Below are 15,046 nucleotides of genomic sequence, written 5' to 3' on the forward strand. Positions count from 1 at the left end.
TGTGCACAGACAAATGGAGGTATGCTGGAAGCAGTTGGAAATATGGGCAGGCTGTGGCTGGAGGTGCTACCTGAAGGCATGGCTGTGGATGAGCCCATCCAGGAAGATGTGCCAAGGGAAATAAAGAGGGGGCCAAACACAGAACTCCAGAAAACACCTCTATTTAAGGGGATGCCTGAGGAAGAGAAGTTGCGGTTTAATACTTGAAAACTTGACTCCGGATTCAAGAGTCAAACAGCCTTTGGCTGGAATTCCGGTCCTGCTAACCAGTTGACGTCAGGCAGATTCCAGCTCTTGGCAACCCCGTGGGTGTCAGAATAGAACTATGCATCATAGGATTTTCAGTGGATGATTTTGGGGCACTAGATCGCCATACCTTTCTTCTAAGGTACCTCTTATTGGACTAGAACCTCCACCCTTTCAGTTAGCAGCTGAGCCTGTTAACTACTCCCCCCCCCCCCCCCCCCAGGGACTCCGACCTTGACCAAAGCACCTGAAGATTGGTTCTGGTCGAGGTGGGCCCCATAGGCATATCCTGACCTCCTTTGTGAACCAAGTAAGCTCTGTCATGAGCTCAGAATCAATATAGCACTGAGGGGAAGCATTACCCTTTGGTCTGCCTGCCCAAACTTAAACATTTGCACCACCCAGGGACTTCTCAGTCCTGCTATTTATTAGCTACGTGACCTTAGGTAAGGATCCCTTAATCCCCCAGAGCCTTAGTTTCCATATCTGTAAAATGGAACCAAAGAGTTGATAAGAAAATACATACAAAGCTTTGGCACAATCAGTCCACAGCAGCTGCTCCATAGCTGTTGGCAAGAGAGAGAACAGCCTATGAAAGGGTGTGAGAAGGAGGGGCCGGGAAAGCTGGAGAAAAAGAGGATGGGATGCCATCATCCAAGCCTTGAGGTGAGAGAATTTCAAGGAGGAAAGCGAAGGCAATTATGTATGTCATCTGTTGAAGAGAGTTCGGGTCAGAAGAGGACTGAAAAATGCACTTTGAACTTAGCAATTAGAAGGTGACTGGCACCCTTGACAAGAGCACTTTTAGTGGACTGCTGGGGTTGGAAGGCCAGGAAGCAGGGGGTCACCAGACAAACTGGAGATCAAGTTGCCTGGTTGCCAACATCAGCGTTCTTTTTACTACGCGAGGAGCGGCTTCGTTTAGAAAATTCCTGTTTAAACCCTGCTTTAAAAAATTTTTAAAAAAATACTCATTTGGGGAGCAGTAAACAGTAGGACCCCACAATCTGTGAATGAAATGGCTCTTTCTTCATCATTTTTTATTTTTATCTTTTTACAGATAAAGCCAAGGTGGTTGTTTCTTTCCATTAAAAAATAGGTTGCACCTTTTTGGAGGGTTTGTTTTTAAGGTATCATTTTATTGTTATATGGTTCTTTTTCATATAACATGTTTTACAAAAATAAAAACAAAACAAACGAACAAAAACAAAACCCAAACACCATATGCGCCTTGCATTGAACTAAAAAAGTTCAAGCCCCTTCCTCTGTGTGTTATCTTTGAGGCAAACGGTGGGACGAGGAAAACCCTAGAAAAACTATGCAGTTTGGCAAATCCTTCTTTACTAAATGACAGCAGTTGCTTTTGAGTCCGATTTGGTCACACGGATCATGATTGTCAGGGCTGCCATTAAAAGTCTAATGTTCTTCCTGTCGCAGAATATCTCAGAGTCACCCAAACGTGGGCAGCAGCTAAGCACGGTCAATTCTGTGGCCTCCTACGTGTTACCCACCTCCCCCCGGCTATCTCAACTCCCAAGTGAATGATCCCTCATCCCTAGCAACAACTGCAGCTGCTACTGTTTCTTGACTCTGGCGAGGAAAGTGGGCTTGGGGCCAAGTCTACTGTCCAGGCTCCCCATGGATCCCGGGTGAGGAAGATGCTAGTAGCCAGCACTACACACTCTCCCACCGTCAGTGACCCGAGTTCATCACTTCTGCCGAACATCTGGATTACAACACACAGGGTTCAAAGGTCCAGCCAGTATGTCTGCACCTGGGCTCGCTGTTTAAATGGAGCTGACCTCAAACAAAACACCAGGCCTCCACGCTGTTATTTATGCGGAGGGTTGGATGCCAAATATAAATATTAACTTCGGCATCTTCTCCCCACAGGCCTTTGTGACTGAAGGGTGCATATTAACCATGTACCGTGCATAAAAAGCTACCCAACTCTTCCCTGAGTACTGAACTCTTCTCCCAAACAGGCTGATTGCCTTTCCCACAACCATTTTTAATGTTTGTTTACTTTAATAAGATCATTGTTCCCTTCCACCTGGAAGCTCTCTGCAGCCTCTTGTGTTTCAAGGCATCAGGTGGTGGGCAAACTGCAGAGGTGGTGTTTCTCATTCCCGGGAGAGGACTGTGAGCTAGCACCATATGTTGTCAACACCTCTCAGAATCCAGGGCTGGGGCTGGGAGCACAATCAGGGAAGAGGGAGACAAAATGGCTCCTGGAAGTGGAAGTGAGTTCTCCATCTCAGAGTCCCTGGGTGGTACAAATGGTTAAGGCGTTCAGCTGCTAATCGAAAGATTAGAGGTTCAAGTCCACCAAGAGATGCCTCAGAAGAAAGCCTTGGCACTCTGCTTCTGAAAAATCGGCCACTGCAAACACTACAGAGCACAGCTCTACTCTGACGCACGTGGGATGGCCGTGAGTCAGACACAACTCTACAGCAAGTGGTTTGGTTTTCTTCTCCCGTCTCAGCAGCTCTCAGTGATTCTTCCTCTTTGAAGTCGGCGAAGGAAGACAGTGAATGTTTGGGTGGCGATGCGGCTGAGAGCAGCCGGGGGCAGAAGAGGTGTAACAGTGCAGAGAGAGGCTAGATCATGAGATGCCTGGGCAAGGGACTGGACCTGGTTTTTCTGTCCTAGAAAGAGGCCTAAAGATAGAAAGGACATGATTTAATTGCACAAAGTTTATTGACAAATTGTCTTGATTACAATTATTATCCAGTGTCTTCCGTGCTGGGGTAGGGGGGTAATGTACAGAACATTATGGGGTAAAGAGAAGAAAAGACATTAATCTTAATAGTTTCACAGAGAAAGTAGTGTCTGAATGGGATCATTCAATCAACCCTTCATCCAGCAAATACTTAGTGAGCACCTACTATGTGCCAGCATTGTGCTGGGTGCTAGGTACAACAGTGAAGACAATGTTCTCATTCTTTCATGGAGCTAGGCTGCATGCCTACTGGGTACCAGGCCCTGGGAGATGCCCTCTTGGAGATAACAATTTATTGAAACAGATGAGACAATCAGACAAGTAACTTCAAAAACACAAGTAAGTGTTATGATCAGGGTAAAAAGGGAAGCTACAGGATGATAAGGAGTCCTGGTGCTGCAGTAGTGAAGGGCTCAGCTGCTAACTGAAAGGTAGGCGATTCAAACCAACCAACTGCTCTGCAGGAAAAAGATGTGGTGGTCTACTTCCCTAAAGATTATAGCCTTGGAAACTCTATGGGGCAGTTCTACTCTGTCCTGCAGGGTTGATGTGTGTCAGAATCGACTCACGGCAATGGTTATGGGCTGATAACAAGGGAACTTGATCTAATCCAGTAGTTTTAACAAGGGGCAATTCTACTCCTCAGGGAATATTTTTGGTTGTGACAACTGGGTGAGGGGGATTGGTACAACTGACATCTAGTTAGGTAGAGGCCTACCTACTGGGGATGCTGCTAAACAGCCTGCAGGGCGTTGGAGAGCTACACACAACGCATAATTATCCAGCCCTGAAAGTCAATAAGAGTCCTTGGGTGGTACAAATGATTGACACACTCTGCTGCTAACAGAAAGGTTGGGGATTTGAGTCCATCCAGAAGCACCTCGGAAGAAAGGCCTGGTGATCTACTTTAGAAAAGTCAGACATTGACAACCCTGTGGAGCCCAGTTCTACTCTGACACACACGGGGCCCCCAGGAGTCGGAGCTGGCTCCACGACAACTGGTGGTTTTAAAAGTCAGTAGTGCTGAGATTGGGAAATGGTGGTCTAATCCTCGGGCCGGGGAGGGCTTTGGGGAGGGGTGCAGCTTGGTTTGAGAACTGGATAACACCAGGAGTCCAGAATGCTGGGAATAAAGTCCAGCACCTAGTCAGAGGCAACAGTGGAGGAAAAGAGAAGATCAGGAAGCTGGAGCTGAGAATGCAGGGAGGTGGAAGGGAGAAGAAACACAAAACCAGCCTGTATTCAGAGCAACTAGAGGGCCTTCTGTGCCATGTCATCAAGTGTGGAGGGCATTTAGAGGGCACGATGGCGAATACAGCCCCCCCGCCCACACACACATACCAAAACCAAAAACCAAACCCGCTGCCGTGGAGTCAGTTCTGACTCATAGTGACCCCATAGGGCAGAGTAGAACTCTCCCATAGGGTTTCTAAGTAGTGGCTGATAGAGTCGAACTGCTGACCTTTTGGTTAGCTGCCAAGCTCTTAACTAGTGTGCCACCAGGGCACCACATACACATACAGTCCCTTGGAAATTTTAAAAGCCAGTGATATGATGCAATTTGTATTTGGAAAATCCACCCTAGCAGCAGTGCAGAGGATTAGAGAGGGGAGACACTGGAGGCAGGTGAGAGGCTTTGGCAATACAGAAATGTTGACTTGAGGCTATGGTGGTGGGGAAACTATAGCAGACTCCCGAGATAGAGACATTTGTTATACTTGGTGATTATATGAGTTCCCTTGGGCTGACATAACGAAGTACCACAAAGTGGGTGGCTTATAAGAACAGAAATTTATTACCTCGTAGTTCTGGAGGCTAGAAGTCCAAATTCAGGGTGTTAGCAGGGCAGCACTCGGAGGCCTCAGGGGAAGATGCCTTCTCATCTCTCTTGGCTTCTGGGAATCCCAGGTTCTCCTTGACTTGTAGCTGCAGCAGAGCTCAGTGGTCACATGGCTGTCTTTCCTCTGTGTCTCTTCTCCTTTCTTATAAGGACACCATTCGGATTGGATTAGGACCCAGCCTCCTCCAGCAAGGTCATGTGTTAACCTACCTGGTAACATCTTCAAAGACCTTATTTCAAACAAGGCCATATTCACAGGGTTAGGACTTCAGTATATCTTTTCGGGGCTGACAATTCAATCCCCAACAGTGATTAACTGGATGTTGGGAGAGAAGGAATGGCTTAGGATAACTGAGATTTCTAGCTGAGGGCTAGTGTGAGTGGTGAGAGGTATTATAGAGAAGTAATTTGCAGGGGAACACAGTGAATTCTACAGAGCCCTGGTGGCACAATGGTTAAGTGCTCAGCTGCTAATCAAAAGATTGGCAGTTCCAGCCCACTCAGCAGCTCCATGGAAAAAAGACCTGGAGATCTACTTCCATAAAGATTACAGCCAAGGGGAAATCACTAACTGGGTAGTCGGTAGATAAGCAGTAACTTTGGAAGGGAAAGAGTACACATTATAGGGGAAGTCAGCGCAGTGTGACCAAGGCAAAGTCATAGAAGCTTCACAGACACATCCAAACACTCTGAGGGACCAAATAATTGGGTTGAGGGCTGTGGGGACCATGGTCTTGGGGCATAACATAGTTTATAAAGAAAATGTTCTACATCGTATTTTGGTGAGTAGCGTCTGGGCTCTTAAAAGCTTGTGAGCAGTCACCTAAGATACTCCACTGGTCTTACCCCAACTGGAGCAAGGAAGAATGAAGAAAACCAAACACACAAGGGAAAGATTAATCCAAAGGACTAAGGGACCACAACTACCACAGCCTCCCCATTCCTCGGAGGCCTTAGAGGAAGATACCTTCTTGTCTTTCTTGGCTTCTGAGAGCCCCAGGCATTCCTTGGCCAGGGGATGGTGCCTGGCTACCACTACTGTCCACTCTGACAGGGGTCACAATAGAGGTTCCCAGACAGAGAGGGAGAAAAATGCTGAAAATTCAGATCACGAAAAATGACCAGCCTTACTGATCTGATGGAGACTTGAGGAACCCTGAGACTGTGATCCCCAGATGCGCTTTTAACTCAGAACTGAAGGCATTCCTGAAGTTCACCTTTCAGCCAAAGATTACACGGGTCTACAAAACAAATAATAACACACTTAAGGAACATGCTTCTTAGCCCTGTTGTGTAAATGAGACCAAATGGGCAACACCTGCCCAAAAGCAAAGACAAGAAGGCTGGAAGAGACGGGAAAAAAGGCGAATGGAAACAGGGACCTCAGAGTAGAGAAGAGGAGAGTGTTAACACATAGTGGGGATTACAACCAATGTCACAAAACAATTTGTGTACAAGTTGTTGAATGAGAAACTTATTTGCTCTATAAACTTGCACCTAAAGCACACACACAAAAAAAGGGTTCCAGCCAAGGAAACTCTAGGGGGCAGTTCTACTCTGTCACATGGGGTCACTATGAGTTGAAATTGACTTGACAGCACCCAACAACAACATAGTGAGTTCAGCTTAGGAAACATGGTGTTAGGAGGTTCTGTGGAATATTCAACTGGACGCATCCTGTTCACAGAGAGAAACATGAGTCTGCTTCCAAAGAAAGTTCTGGGCTGAAGTCATCAATGTGGGGATCATGAGTACCCACAGGTGGTAACCAAAGTCTGAGAAGTGGAAAAGGCATTCATTCAGTCAATGTGTCTAGTGGAGAAGTCAAGGACAGAATGTCAGGGGTCAGACAAAGTAAAAGTGCAGAAAGAGAAGAGACCATGAGTGGTGGTGGGGGGTGATCAGAGAGGTGGACAGAGAGAGAGTAGTGATGCCCAGGGAGGGGTTCACTTAAAGAATAAGAAAATGATCAAACTGTCAAATGGAGCAGAGTTTAGGCAGGATGCAAAATCAGATGAAACTGTTGGGTTTGTTAATCAAGAGGTCACTGATGACCTTCTCAAAAGCAGTTTTCATTATAATTGTGAGGGTGGAATTTATTTAAAGACGCTTGATTATCCAAATATAGAGGGAGGAAATGGGAACAGAATGTCTCTATATCTAGGCAAAATTTGAATAGCAGTCATTTTCCAGGCTTGGTAAACAGAAAAGGAGCATACCAATTAAGTAGCAGAAAAGCAGATTAACAATAGCCAAAATCATAAGAATAGTGATTGTTTACCAAAAAAAGAAGTCTGGAGACAAGCAGCCCCAAAGTTGATTTAGCAGCTTAATGATGTCATTAAGAATCTTTCCTTTTTTCTGCTCTGCCATCTTAAGCACATTGACTTTTGTCTTCATGCTTGTATCCTCATCGTCACAAAATCGCAGCTGCAGCTCCAAGCATCACATCCTCACGTCCTAAAGCATGAAGGAGGAGTTCAGGGACCAAATGAGGCTTACTTCTTACTTCTCTCTCCTTTTATTGGGAGACTTTTTCTTACAACTCATTGGCTAGAACTCCATCATTTGCCCTCCTGTTATGGATTAAATTGTGTCCCCTAAAATATGTGTTGCAATCCTAACCCCTACACCTGTGGATGTAATCCCATTTAGGAATAGAGTTTTCTTTGTTGTGTTATTAGGCCATATCTGTATTTGATGTGTCTTAAACTTAACCACCTTTTTTTTTTTATTGTTGTTAGAAATATACACAGAAAAACACATCAATTTAACAATTTCTACATTTTTTTTACATGTACAATACAGTGACATTGATTACATTATTCAAATTGTTCAGCTGTTCTCACCTTCCTTCTCTTGAGTTGTTCCTCTCCTATTAACATAAACTCACTGCCCGCTAAGCTTCCTATCTAACCTTCCGAGTTGCTGTTAATAATTTGATCCCATGTAGTAAGTTTTTTAAAAGAGCACAAAGCTCACAGCAGACATTCTTTACTAGTTAAGCTAAATGTTGTTTGGCTTAAAGAAGGCTTCAGGGGGTATTTTTGGTTTAAGGTTTCAGGGTCAAAGATTATCTCAGGGCAGTAGTTTTAGGGGTTCATCCAGCCTCAATGGCTCAAGAAAGTTTGGATTCTATGAGAACTGAAATTCTGCTCCACATTTTATCTCCCTTTGATCAGAATTCATCTATAACATCTTTAAGCAAACATTCAGTAATGGTAGCTGGGCACCATCCAGTTCTTCTGGTCTCATGGCAAAGGAGGCAGTTTTTCATGGAGGCAATCTTCCATGTCTTCCACTTCCTCCTCCTACTCCTGACTCTTCTTCTTTCTCTGTTGCTGCAGGCAAATAGAGACCAATTGTTGTATCTTGGATGGTTGCTTGCAAGTTTTTAAGATCCCAGGCACTACTCAATGAAATAAGAGAACAGAAGGGCCAAACATGGTATTAGGCCAATTAACTGGAATACTCCATGTAACCATAATGCCAAACCCCCAAACCAATAAACCAAATTCCATGAGGTGTTTTATTGTACATAAGCAGCCTCAACAGCTACTATTTTTGTTGTAAACCTAGTCACTTTTGAGATATAAAAAGAACCGATTCGGCAAAAACAAGCAAGGACAAACGAGGGAAGATAGATGCCATGTGAAGATCGCCCAAGGAACAGAGGTTGAAAGAGACAAGTATCTTCCCCCAGAGCTGATAGAGAGAGCCTTCTCCTATTGCCAGTACCCTGAATTTGGACCTCTAGCCTCTTAAAAACCATGAGAAAATAAATTCCTGTTGCAATAGCACAAAGAAATTAAGATGTCTCCCTAGACCGATTAAGGGAAAGGTAAACGGGACTGCCAGAAATGGCTTGCACCAATCATGATTCCTCTCCTGGGGCTGAAGACCTGGCTACCTGAATAAATATGGTGCTCTGTTTACAGGGAAGAAGGTGGACTGGAAGTTGGGATGACAGCCAGCAGTGTCTTCCACAGGAAACCACCCGGTCAGAGGGTTTGGGGGAAGGAAGAAAGCAATAGAGGTCTTAGAGAATGGGACAAGCCCTCAGAGAGCTTTGAAAAGAACACTCAGCTTTTAAATTTGATATTCACAACAGGGACATTATTATATCTCCTATTTATTAAGTACCAACTTTGGGCAGTGGGCTGATTGCTTTGTAAATCTACCACTCACCACACCAAGAAGAAGGTAATAATTATGATGACGGTGGTGGTGATAAAGTACGTTTATTGAATGCTTGCCACATATCAGGCATTTGACATCCATTATTTCAGTTAATCCTCAACACATGAGTGAGATAGATGCTATAACATTTTCATTTTATAGAGGAGAAAACTGAGATGTATGGAGGTTCGACAACTTTTCCAAGTTCTTTCAGCTAGTAACACCAAACCCACGTCTCGCCATTCTTTACTACCTCCTTAGGTAAACAGAAGCCACTGGAGAGGTTTGTTATACCCTGGAAGTATGAGCAATGTGTACATAAGAATGGGAAATTTGCTGCCCTGAGCATTCTTTCTTTACCACTCCTGAGCATTCATTTTTCCACACAACTTTGCAACTAAAGCAAATCCAATGGATAGCCCATCCCTATCAGCTTCGCACCCTTGTTAACAAGCTAACTTGTTTTGTGTTGTACCTCTGAGGCCTGAAGAACGAGAGCGTCAAGCATGCTCACAGGGTAAGTACATAACAACAACAACAAAAAAAAAGTATATAACATGGTTACCAGAAATTCTCCATGCTTGGAGCAGCCACACAGATGAGATCTGGGGAATAATGATTAAATTGTGAGGTCACTGACATTGAGAAAAGAGGGGGCCTCCATCAAAAATGACAGACACTGTCTCAGACATTTAATAAGTTCTCAACTGAAATTTAGGTTCACATCTTATAAAAATGCCATGGTGGCAGGTCAGACCTCCTCCTCTAACTTCACAAGGCAAAGGAAAGAGAATCATTATCAATATCAATAGCCCAAGGCTGATTCCTATGAGGTGGAGGTCAGACATGCCTCTTCTTTCCAACCTTTTTACCAATTCTGACACCAGCCAACACTCTCACGGCACTCTCTGAGATGGCTTATTTTAACCTAGCAGAATAGTAAAACTGACCAATCGCCTTGTTAGGGTTCCATACACCTTATTTGCATGGTCCCCCCCCAAGGGTGCCATATACCTAATTTGCATTATTAGCAAGCTGTCCAATCCCCTTGGTGGCCACAAGCACCTTATTTGCATAGTCCCACCCAATCATTTGGTGGGAGTTACAAGATCATGGCTAGAAAAGTGATCCACTGAACTGCACATCTTGAGACATGAGAAGGACCCGCATTTATGAGTGTAGCTATGTTGAAGTTGTAAAGAATTTTGCTTAACTCGAATTCACGATCAACATCCATGGAAGCAGCAGTCAAGAAATCAAATGACACATTGCACTGGGCAAGTCTGCTGCAAAAGATCTCTTTAAAGTGTTAAAAAGTAAAGATTCCACTTTAAGGACTAAGGTGAGCTTGATCCAAGCCATGGTATTTTCAATTGCCTCATATGTATGTGAAATCTAGACAATGAACAAGGAAGACCGAAGAAGAATTGATGCCTTTGAATTATGGTGTTGGCAAAGAATATTCAATATACCATGGACTGCCAGAAGAACAAATAGGTCTGTCTTGGACGAAGTACAGCCAGAACACTCATTAGAAGAAAGAATGGCAAGACTTCCTCTCACATACTTTGGACATGTTATCAGGGGGACCAGGCCCTGGAGAAGGACATCATTCTTGGTCTGGAGAAGGACATCACATATTTGTTAGTTTGTCATACTCTGGGGACTTGTGTGTTGCTGTGATGCTGGAAGCTATCCCACCTGTATTAAATACCAGCAGGGTCACCCATGGTGCACGGGTTTCAGCTGAGCTTCCAGACTAAGACAGACTAGAAGAAGGCCCCAGCAGTCTACTTCTGAAAAGAATTAGCCAGAGAAAACCTTATGAATAGTGGTAGAGGGTCAGCAAAAGAGAGGAATCCCCTCAAGGAAATGGATTGACACAGTGGCTGCCACAATGGGCTCAAGCATAACAACGATTGTGCGATTGTGAGGATGGCGCAGGACTGGGCAGTGTTTCGTTCTGTTGTACACAGTGTTGCTATGAATCAGAACCGACTTGATGGCACCTAACAACAACGAGCTATGTTCTTGGCTCTGGGCTAAGCATTTTACGTGTACTACTTCCCTGAACGTCACGATGAGGTTATGAAAAGAAACTTTTATTATTATCTCCATTTTACAGATGAGGAAAATGAGGCTTAGAGTAGTTAAGCAATTTGCTTAAGGTTACCCAGCTAGCAAGTCACAGAGATGAGAGTTGAAGCCAGATCTGTCCCTAGCTACTGCCATACATCAGTACCTCCAGGTATCGGATGAACCTGGGTCAGAGCAGGAGGTAGGAAAGGGGTCTTGGAATTCGCAATCATTCTGTTTTTAAAATCCTATTTCCATTCTAGGAGTCCCTGGGTGGTGTAAATGACTAGTTTGAATCCACTCAGAGGCGCCTCGGAAGACAGGCCTGGTGATCTGCTTCCAAAAGCCCTATGAAACAGTTCTGCTCTGCACGCGTGGGGTTGCCATGAATTGGAATTGACTTAACAGCAACTAACAACAAAATTTCTGTTCCAAATATATTCTAAAACGTGTTTATTTTAGGATGAATAAAAATATGTAATTAAAATTGCTGCAGCACTTTGGAAAACCAAAAACCAAACCCAATTGTCATCAAGTCAATTCCAACTCATGGCAACTCATGTGTGTCAGAGTAGAACTGTTATATAGAGTTTTCTTCACTGTAATCTTTAGGAAACTAGACCAACGGGCCTTTCTCCCACAGCACTGCTAGGTGGGTTCAACTGCCAACTTTTAGATTAATAGCCAGTTGCAAACTACCTGTGCCACCCAGGGACCTTGCAGAATGTTGGCAAGACAGTTTAAGCGTACCCAGAAGCAAAAATAAAGAGGCCATAAATACTACGTAACCCCTTACCAAAAAACCTGTTGCCATCAAGTTGATTCTGACTCACAGTGACACTATAGGACAGAGTAGAATTGCCCCACAGAGTTTCCAAGGAGTGCCTGGTAGATTCGAAATGCTGACCTTTAGGTTAGTAGCCCTAGCACTTAATCACTACACCACCAGGCTTTCCATGTAACCCCTTAGCTATACCCAGTATGTCCCGTGGGTAGTGTAAGGGACTGCCAGTTTCCTCAGAAAGAAAGATCTGAAGACAAGCCAGCCTTTCTTTGGTTAATACTGGCCTCCTCTAGGTTGTGTCTTCATGTAATTGTTTTGCAAACGGAGTTTCAGTTTTTTTCCCCATATCCCAAGACTGCTAAGATTGCTTCCTGTGGTTTAGATCCGAGGGCTTTGGGGTGTGGAGGAGGAAGACAAGTTACGAGGTGGCAAGGAGAAAACCCCACCCTGCCACAAAAATTTGGAAACTTGGTTCTTAGGCACCAATGTCAACAACCCCTCTCTCCCTTGAGAATGACTTACAGAATTTGGATTCCTCTTGCCAATAAAGGAGCCCTGGTGGCACAGTGGTTAAACACTCAGCTGCTCACCAAAGGGTTGGCAATTCAAATCCACCAGCTGCTCCTTGGAGACCCTATGGGGCAGTTGTACTCTGTCTTATAGGGTAGTTACGAGTTGGAATCGACTTGACGGCAATGGGTTTGTTTCTATTTGGTTTTTGCCAATAAAGAGAATATCCAGAACCCCAAGAGTATGGCCCCAGACACCCTTTTAGCTCAGTAATGAGGTCACTCCTGAGGTTCATCCTTCAGCAAAAGATTAGACAGGCCCATAAACCAAAACGAGACTAAAAAGGCACACCAGCCCAGGGGCAAGGACTAGAAGGCAAGAGAGGACAGGAAAGCTGGTAATGGGGAACCCAAGGTCGAGAAGGGGAGAATGTTGACATGTTGTGGGGTTGGTAACCAAGGTCACAAAACAATGTATACTAATTGTTTAACGAGAAGCTAGTTCTGTAAACCTTCATCTAAACTACAATAATAAAAAAAAAAAGAGAGAGAGATTATCCAGAAATGGCATTATCACAAGCCATAATCAAAACCTAAAGCAGGAAATCTGGTTATATCCACCCAAGGCTGCCCCCAGCCCACAGGGTACCCATTGGATGTGAATTAGAAAAAGGCACCTCTTCGTCTGGGCAGGTACAGGCTTGTTGCCAGCAAGAATGTCTTGGCATGTGGAGGGCAGGCTGGATCTCAGCCCTCACTGTGCAAGGCACAATCAAACATGGCGGCCCTGATTCAGGGTTTGACTCAGGTTCCCAGCAGGCTTTTCAGTGGTTAAAAGCAGAAAGTTGGGGGAGGCATTCTCACCCCAGCTGAAAGGGAAAGGAGGAAAATTCTGAGAACTTTTTTGTTGTTGAATTGGTTAAATCCTGCAGCTTAACCTGCAAAGACTCAATTAAGAGGAGTTGTAGGAAAACCTTAGAACCATGAAATAAATGCCCAAGGCCATGTTCAAAAAGCTTTCAAAAACCGTTAGCACAAAACAATTTTGTTTAGTTCACAAAATTGGCATTGACTCAGCCAACACCTCTCCTATTAGCCTTATCTCTCAGCCTCATTCTCAACTCTTCATAGAACTGGAGGCAGGAAAACACAGTGCTTAAGAGGGCTAGACTGTGGAGTTAGGTTTGGAATAGGCCACGGTACTTTCGAGCTGTGTGATCTCGGGCAAGTTACTTAACTTCTCTGAGCTCCAGTTCCCTCATAGGGTTGTTGTGGTGGGTAAATGCAACAATAATGTATAAAGCACAATGCATGCCCCATGGAAAAGGGACAATAAGTAAGGGCCGTTATTAACCCAAGCAATGCTGGAAGAAAACTCAGGAGGAGTGATCTCCCCATTTTAACCCCCGCCCCCTTTTTCTGCCTCAACCCCTAGATACCATAGCCAGCATAACCAAAAAACCCATTGCTGTTGAGTTGATTTTGACTCATAGTGACCCTATAGGACAGAGTAGATCTGCCCCATAGGGTTCCCAAGGAATGCCTGGTGGATTCAAACTGTCAACCTTTTTGGCTAGCAGCCATAGCTCTTAACCACTATGCCACCGGGATTTCTATAGCCAGCATGGTAAGAACTATTAGAAGTGTTTATGATTGAAAGTAGGCACGGTCAACTTTATATTATTTATTGAACATCTATGTATGAAGCCCTGGGAAAAATATAATGGTGACTATAAAGATGGGGGAAATGGAAATGTCCCAAGTCCCATACCCTCAAAGAGTTCGCAGATTGCTAAGAAAAAAGCAGTAACAAAGGGGCATCCGCTATTATCAGTTTGGAAAATATTCTGGAGCTATCTGTCATTTCCTGCCTGCCCACCTACCACCTGGAAAGTCCAAGCCCCTCCTTCCCTGATGCTTTGTAACCTCTGATTCTTTCTCGGGACAGTTGGTTGGATCAGAGATAGGCACCTGACCCCACCAAGCCAATCAAATTCTCTCTTGGTAATTTAACATGGAGTGAATTAGAATTCAGAATCAGCTCGATGTTAGTCAGATGGTGTATGCAGAACGGGAAGTGGTGTAAGCTCAAGGCTGATGGCATTTTTAAGCTCCAATGTGCCAAATAGTAAGAGAATCTCAGAGGAAAGCAGAGATCAGAGACCAGGTGGGTCCGGAGAGAGATGAAGGAAGTGAGTTATCTTTGGTTCCTAGGGGTTTTCAGTTACTGTGGGGCTTGGCTATACGTTATTCGATGGCGTTTCATGAGTTTTCTCTTCTGATAGACACTTTTTTACTTGAAAAATCTTTGACCCCTGGTCACATACAAGTGCTAAGTGAATGGGCCCCACGGATTGGACATAAACAATTGCCAAAGGCCACTCATATATGACACCTTTAATCAAAATAACTGCTTCTTGAAAGCCTGATTAGATTAAATGTTTGGTTTTAATCCAAACAGTTGTTTGACAAATGATTCCATTTGAATAAATCCAGGAAAACAGAAATATCATCCCCTTTTTCTCATACCACCATGATGGTATACGATGGTAGACCATTACTAAGAGTTACCTGAAAAATACATACTTCTGGGGAAATACAATTGCAGAAGTTGTAGGTAAAAGAAGTGCAATTACAGATTTTTGAGGCTGAAGTCTTGCTTTCTGATTTCTAGGGAAGGGTATCAGCTT

The sequence above is a fragment of the Elephas maximus genome, chromosome 20, assembly GCF_024166365.1.
Source record: "Elephas maximus indicus isolate mEleMax1 chromosome 20, mEleMax1 primary haplotype, whole genome shotgun sequence".
In the NCBI taxonomy this organism is placed as follows: domain Eukaryota; kingdom Metazoa; phylum Chordata; class Mammalia; order Proboscidea; family Elephantidae; genus Elephas; species Elephas maximus.